The sequence below is a fragment of the Pipra filicauda genome, unplaced genomic scaffold (genome assembly GCF_003945595.2).
Source record: "Pipra filicauda isolate LSUMZ 115617 unplaced genomic scaffold, ASM394559v2 scaffold383_size682061_pilon, whole genome shotgun sequence".
Taxonomy (NCBI): Eukaryota; Metazoa; Chordata; class Aves; order Passeriformes; family Pipridae; genus Pipra; species Pipra filicauda.
In genome coordinates this window covers 409,389-416,636 of record NW_024104513.1, presented here as the reverse complement: position 1 = coordinate 416,636, position 7,248 = coordinate 409,389, and positions in this window count along the sequence as shown.

Genomic DNA, 7,248 nt, shown 5'->3' with positions numbered 1-7,248 from the left:
CCACCTTGCTGCTCACAGATGCACAGGGTCTGCAGGAGTAGATGACCAAGAGACAAAAGCTGAGGTACCCCTGTTCTGCATGCTCAGCTTTGCTTGCTGCTTCCTATAACAACATAAATGCCTGAAATTATGTCAGAGCGAGTGCCACTGTGAGTTTTGCTGTACAAAATCCTCCCTGTGACAGCTAGCTACACACATCCAAACAGACATGAGATTGCTAACCCATCATGTTTATAAATAAACTCCTCAGCAAACACTGTGGCTATGACATCACCTTCTTCAGTTTCCTTAGGCTCTGCTGTGCCCACTCTCATTTCTGCTCCTCATCGTAGGGTCTCTGTTCACACTCACCTGACACCTTCCTTTGCCTCCCCAGACGCTGCTCAGTGGCCACAACAGCAGTGCTCTTAAAAGCACGTTGTCTGCAGCTAAGTCAGCCCATGCTCCCTCATCGGTGATGGGGTTTCTGTGTCCCTCTCCAAAGCCACATTTCTGCTGGGGGGCTGGAGAAGAGTTGCACCTGGCAGGACAGACACCAAAGCCAGGGACAGCCGAAGCAAAGGAGGGCATAAGCTGAGGAGATTGCTTACAAGGGTAATTTCCCCCCTGCACAGTGCTTGCACTCAAACTATGCCACTATATACTCTGAGCACCCCTCCTTTATAACTATATATTAAAAGGACATGGTCAAGTATAAGATTTTACTACCGACAAATACATTTTCCACTAAGAGCTAAATAAACAAAAGAGCCACCTCTGTTCTTCTGAGCTTTTGGGGGTTTAGGAAGGAAAGTCAGTAGCAATTGGCATTTTAAATCCTTGTCCTACTGTCTAAGGATGGGTGTCTCACCCCATCAATGCCCACATCCCATCCCTGCTCCAGCTAAGGAGATGGAAAACTGCAATTCCTGCTGTTGTGATACATCCTTAGCAGTATTTCTGGTCATACATGACTCAGTCGGCTCCACCCACTTGCTCAGAAGCAGAGCAGACCCTGCTTGTGGTTTGGATAAGCTATCCCACCAGGCTGGGCTGCTGAACATGGCTTGATGCTTTTTATCATAACTCGTGCTTTCTTGGACTTACTTGCTGCTAGTTCCCTTGCACAGTGGAGATCCTAATTCCTCCCTTCAAAGGCACTTTCCTACTTAGTTTTACACTGTTTACATTAAAAGGACAAGGAGTCCTCATTTTTTTCCAGCATGGGTAAATCCTTACATCAGCCTTGGGTGTGCACTTCCTCTCCACTGCTGCAGTTCTTCAGGATGTTAAGAGGTGCAACAAGATGACTAATGTGAAATAAACTCAGGTTCCAGTTCTGGGCTGCAGCTCTTCTGGTTTGTAGCTGTGCTGTTTTTCCGTTGTGAGTACAGGCAATGCTGTTTACTCTCAATTTCCTTCCCCTTGGGCATCCTTCCATGGTGCCAACAGAACAGAGAAATGAAGTGGTGCCACGCCTTGCAGTGCTTTTCCAAGGGGTGAATGTTGTCCAGGGATGCCCCCAGCTGCACGCTCCACTTTAGGCTGCTCCACCTCTCTTCCTCATGGCTGCAGCTCATCTGAAGCAGCCCAAAATCACCACTTCATCTCTGATCTCTTGGTACCATTTCCTTCAGGAGACCCACCACATACCTTCACAGGACAAAAAGCACAAACTGAAACACAGGAGTTTCTGAACATCAGGAAATACTTCTTCACTGTGAGGGTGACCCAGCACTGGCACAAGTTGCCCAGGGAGGCTGTGGAATCTCTGTCCCTGGGGATATTCAAAAGCCATCTGGACAGCTGACTGCAGGTGGCCCTGCTTGAGCAAAGAGGTTGGACTAGATGCCCTCCAGACATCCCTTCCAACCCCAAGAATGCAGTGACCTGTGAAGAGCAGTCTGAGGCTGAACTTTCACAGTTCTGCTGGATGGGAAAGGCCCTGGACTGGGGAGAAACACTGCTTTTACCCCAAAACCTTCCCCACATACCCAGTAATTTCCAGCCTTATGGTTGAGCCCTGGCCACAGCTCCTTCTGCTCTACAAGCATCACCTCTCCTTTTCTCCTGAGTGATTGACTGAAGTAAGCTGAGCTGTGAATACCCTGCCTGGATACTTAACCTGAAGGTTTGGGCTTCTATTCAGTGCCAAACACAGACTTGCACAGCGGACAGCTTAGTTTTTGCCCCAGCTCAGGTCAGGTCCTCCTTCTTCCTTCCGCAGGGGATGACATCCCAGCACCACTGCAGCCAGGCAGGTCCCCCCAGCCAGATTTCCACCTGCTATCTCTGCACTTTATGGCATTCACAATGGTCTGTCACTCTGTATTATATCTGCCTGAGCGCTGTCGCCAGGGAGTTCAAATATACTTCATAAAAGCCTCAAGATGTACCTTTGGAGCAAAATAACAGCGGGGTAATGGATAGATGTAATGCAGCGTGAAGAAAACCTTGAGGAGAAAGAGGGTTTTCAAAGCTGGGCAACGGGGGGAAATTCTGCCAAGAAGTTAAATATTGCACAATTTAATGGTGTTGAAGAGCATCATTAACCCCGAGCACTTAAGAATTGAAACATGGACCTGAAGGGGAAAAAAACCCAAAGGGAAGTGATTTAGGATCAAAATTATCATAATTTTTCTTCCTTTTGAGACATCTTTCAAATTTCCTCTGCAGTTCCTGAAGGGACGTTTAAAATTTTGAAGCAATGAAAAGCAATGGAAGTCAGCATGGGGTCTTGGGTGTGCTGCTAGCCATGGGTATGAGGCACTGTTGTGGTCCCTGGCCCCGCAGCACGTACAGATGAGCAGGAACGAGCTGTGTCTCTATAGACATGTGCTGGATTTGGGCCCTTCTCTCATCAAAACCATCACCTCTGCTGAGCTGGGGCAGCCCACAGGCAGCATCCCCACAGGAACAGCTCAGCCCCTGCTAAGGCCAGGTGGGGGGCTCACTCACAGGCAATCCCTGAGATCAGGGCTGTCCCCACCTCCAGGTATCAAATCCCCAAACACATTTCTCCACTGTGTTTCCACTCATTAGAGCTGCTGCCAGGCTCAGCCACACACCTTTCCTCTGCCTGGTGTGTGCTTCCCAAACTGTGGTGGCAGTGACCAATCTGCAGGCCACTGCCGGGCTCAGGATGCTCCTTGAGATGACCAGCACTGCAACAGGGGCACACAAGTTCAACATTGTTGACACTGGTCACCAGCTGGTATTTGCTCGTGCACCTGCAGCCTGCGGGATGGGCACGCTGGACATGACAAAATAAGTAACGCTTGAGGCAGCGGGCACACCGGCCATCCCACGACCTGTGTGTGCAGGCAAACAGCTCAGTGCGGCGGTGGAGCACTGCCCTAAGCAAACAAGAAACTGTGAGATGTGCCAAAAACCCTGCAATCACCCCAGCCACAGCAGCTACTGAAAAGCCAAGGAGAAAAAAAAAAAAAAGGCCAAATATCCCTTCTACAGCATTGTGAACTATGCAAAGGTACCCAGTGAAGAAGGTAGGGTAGTCCAAGGACAAACAGCAAAACAAGAACTCATATATTGGACCAATTCATCTAGTTGAGGTGTTGTCTAAATATTGTCTAATATTTAATAGCTTAATCATAAGTCAAATGATCTTAAGTACAAACAAACCAAATAGAGGAGCATCTAAGTTCCATGCTCTTAGAAAAAGGTTTTGCAATTAATAGACAAAGCTCCATCATGAAGCTGGAGACTAACACGAATTCAGCTTTCTTATAAGAAAAGTCAGATCTTAAAAGCCTAACTAAATGTTTGCAATACTAGTCCCGAGTCACGCCACAGGGAAGAGGCACAGATCTCCATGGAAGTCTGCCTGCCTTGAGAGTTCAAAGCTGCATCTCTGGGGGCTCACCTTCACGTCCTTTAAAGTCACTTGAATAGAAAAGGGCTGACAGTGTCTCAGGAGGAAGGAGGGCTAAAGGCTGAGGAAAATGATGATGTCACACGCCCAGGGGAGAGGAAGTTGCAGCCGTTTCACAGCCGGCCCTGCAGCCCATCCAGCCTCATGCTGAGGTTTGCTGTGAGGAGGCCACCATGCCACACACCGACTTTATGAGGGCAACACCCCACTCAGTCTTTCAGTGACACCGAGTCAGGTGGAGATGACACAGGGCATCCCCCAGCACTTGTGCAGCACCCAAGGCACGCCATGACTCGCCAGGTGACATGCTGCAGCATATTCCTACATCTGGGACACAGAACTACAGCACAGCCTGTAGAGAAACTAGAAATAAATAAGAAAATAAATAAAGTTTTACCTGCCTTTTCCTACCCCAGAAATCTTCTGCCACCCACACTGCTCCCCACCCAGCCCTGGGCATGTCGATGCAAACCCAGAGTTGGGAAGGTGCCGGCACAGAATCTGCCCCAGGACAGCACCCGCTGCAGGGGCTGGGGAGCCAGCTGCAGCCAAAGCTTGTTGAGACATTTTCTGACAGTGAAAAAGAGGAGGTACACACCCCTCAAGACACCATGGCATTAGGGTTATCCTGGAGATATTAGCACGAGTTTTGTTTTCAGCTTGGGAAAGTCAGTACCTGCAGCTTCACCAGTGGTCCCTGTGCCGCCCAGCAAGTGCCCATTACAACCAGCTCCTCCTGGAAGGACATCCACTACTCTCTGTAGTGATTGTGGGCTGGAAGTTACACAAAGCACCATGGACTGGCAGCCAGGGACAGCTGCCAGCACCACTATGAGCCCACAGCTCGCCTTCCACATCTACAGAGATAGCAGAACCCATCCACTGCTGCACAGGGCCCAGAAGGTGGCAATGCCCCCTCCAGCAGAGGCCACCAGGCATCACCGACCCAGTTGCACACCTGAGCTGGATGTTTTGCTCTCCTGCCAAAGGGTCCTATGGAAACAAAATACTGCACAGATTCTTCACATGCAAAATGAATTGAAATGAATGTGTTGAAATAAAGCAGGGAGTGAGAATAGGAGTGACCATTTCTTATGCAGGAACAGCAGCAAGGCTGGCACTGGGATTATTTTTTTTTTTGGAAAAAAACCAAGGAAATGATAACTGGGGTTTTACAGATTCCCTGTCAAAGGAAAAACAAAGGGATAAGAGCAGATGCATTTGTTATATAAAAGACTCATCATTAGAAATGAACATAAAAAATTTAATAGCTTGGTTTAAAATACATTTTCAATTAAAAAACAGCAGGCAAAACAAAAAAATCAGTTTCATAAAACATACATGACATTGCTGCTACTGTTATAAGACCCGTGTCCCAGAGTATCTTATAGTGGAAAACAATCGTCAGATTTAGTTCACATACTTCATTAAGCAGTAAAAAGAAATAACATTCATATCAATCTTACCTCTATGGAGACTCTAAATCTATTTCCCTGACCCTAGACCAAGTTTCTGTAATAAAACTTCCATTTTCAATAAAAATGTGTAAATATATATATGTATTCTATATATCAAGTTTTTAAAAAAATTCCCTTGCCATAGTAACATTATTCCCATGACTGATGAAGGGAAGCCCAAGTGGCGGGTTGGCGAGTCCCGTGGCTGCTCTGCAGGCAGTGGATTCCTGTATGGGGTGGCATGTGTTGGCCAAGTCTCTGCATGTTGTGCTGTACATCAGCTTCCCTCCTTCAGCTTTGAGCCCATGGGTTCTGTCCACATACTCACTGTCATAGATGCATCCATGTGGAGTTTGCCCAACTCCAGCCACAGAGCAAAGAGGGGAGCACGTGGTGCCCAGAGTATCGTCAGCCCTCTGGTGGGCCCATCAACAAGAAGAGAAGAAAGGAGGGGGGAATGGAGTGGTCCATGAACCAGCTCAGGATTAATACAAATCCCAAAATACTGTATTTCATATAAATCATGAAAAGATAAGGTGGGGAGGGACTTGAAGTGATCACCTGGTTTCAGCACCAAGGGACAATCAATTACACCTGTGACAGTCCAGAGATATCTTTGCCCAGCCTGGCTCTGAAGACCTCCAATGCCAAACCACCACCTTCCTGAGCAACCTGCTCTTCTCATTAGAGGAAACTGCCTCAACACCTGACCTGAATTTCTGCAATTTACACCCACTACTTGTGCTCGCAATGGATGTGGAGAACACTTCCATAGGTTGGGAGGCTGCTCCCGTCAACCTTCCCTTCTGAAGATGACCCTTCACTAGCCAAATCATCTAGCCCTTCCGCTTCAGAAGCCACGAGCTCTGGCTGAAGGACTGGATGGTCTGGCCTCTCTGAGACATCCACTAGGACCAGGCTCTGCTGGCAGGGCACCACTCTCCAGCAGAGGCCTCAGCAATGCAAAAGGTGGATCTCAGATTTCCTGCAGGCCATGCTGCTGTTGATCAACTCAATGTGGTATTTGCCTCTCTCTTCCAAACAGAACCACAAAAGAGCTGAACAATTTAAGTTATGATTCATTAACTATCAAGTAGAATCTTTAATTATTAAACAGATTCATATCCTACTTTTCTGGACTATTTCTCCAGGCTTTACAGGTTGGCCTTCATGTCCTAAGTGAGGCATGTGCAGCTTCGTGCCATCTAAAAACATTATAAACCTTTTTTCATTATCCAGATCCCTAATAAAATCTCTGACACTGGACATGGCACTCACATTCATCTGCTCACCATGTAATGCAGGTTTTTGCCTTAGAGCCAAGTGCTGCTGTTAAAATGCTCCTCCCTTACTTGCTACTAACCAGAGGGTGCCTTTCCTTCATAAGCACATGCACACAACGAGTAAATAGTGCAGAGCAGTAAATTTTGGAGGTGTTTGGCACTCCCAGCTGGTTCTAGGCTCAAGATGCCTGCTGCCCGTGTGGTCCCTCCAGCTCTGCAGTGGGTCCATGTGATGCACAGACACCAAGAATGTGTAACCTGCTTGCAGGCCCTACTCCCTGCCAACACTTGGCCCGTTGAGCCATGATGCCACCTTCCTCTCTCAAAAACCTTGCCTGTGCATTTCCTGTTGTTGACATCCTATGACTTTGCAAGCTGGCACCAGCCCCTGGGTTCATCCAGCCTGAGTTGCTGGTGTGGGCAGCATCCAGCTGAGCCTTAAGTACACTGCTACAGAAAAAAGAAAATCCACCTTCCTGACCCCTAGAAGTGAGACTTCAAGGGAACTGCATCTGCTCAGCTCCTCCTGGGATCCAACTCTCATACTTGGCCCAAATTACCTCCCAGGGCAGCAGTACCCAGCTGTTTCAAACTGGCAGTTCTTAAGAGAAGCCCAGGACTGCCATCGTGGCTGTGC